Source organism: Lipotes vexillifer, unplaced genomic scaffold (genome assembly GCF_000442215.2).
Source record: "Lipotes vexillifer unplaced genomic scaffold, Lipotes_vexillifer_v1.1 scaffold393, whole genome shotgun sequence".
Lineage (NCBI taxonomy): Eukaryota > Metazoa > Chordata > Mammalia > Artiodactyla > Lipotidae > Lipotes > Lipotes vexillifer.
The window spans coordinates 1245280-1245707 of NW_006774564.1; positions in this window are offsets into that span (position 1 = coordinate 1245280).

Sequence of the window (428 nt, forward strand, 5' to 3'; positions counted from 1 at the left end):
TTTCCCACGGGGCTGGATCCCTTCTCGGGCCTGGGAGAGCTGCTACTGATGGTTTCCTCCTTGGCTGCTTCTTACTGTTGGCAGGAGTCTCTCATGACCGCTCCTCAACTTCTGCCCCCGGTTCCCCGGCCCTGGCAGCACCCAGCTCAGCCCTCCACGAGGTTCTGGTCAGTAAGCTGAGCTCTGCCAAGGGATGGGGTGCTTTCCGCGCGGGGAGGGGGCCGAGGCCCCGGGGCCCCACTGAGAGGACAGCCCGGTGGCGGTGGCGGCGGCGGGCGGCGGGCGGCGCGCCTCGCCGGCTGGGGCCCCCGCCGGCCCCTTTAATTCGAGTTCGCTGGCTGCCAGGTGCGGCGCTGCGTGGCGCGGTGCGGCTGCGGGCGGCGGCCGGGCTCTCCTTACGCGCCGCCGGCGGGACTGCAGAGCCGGCT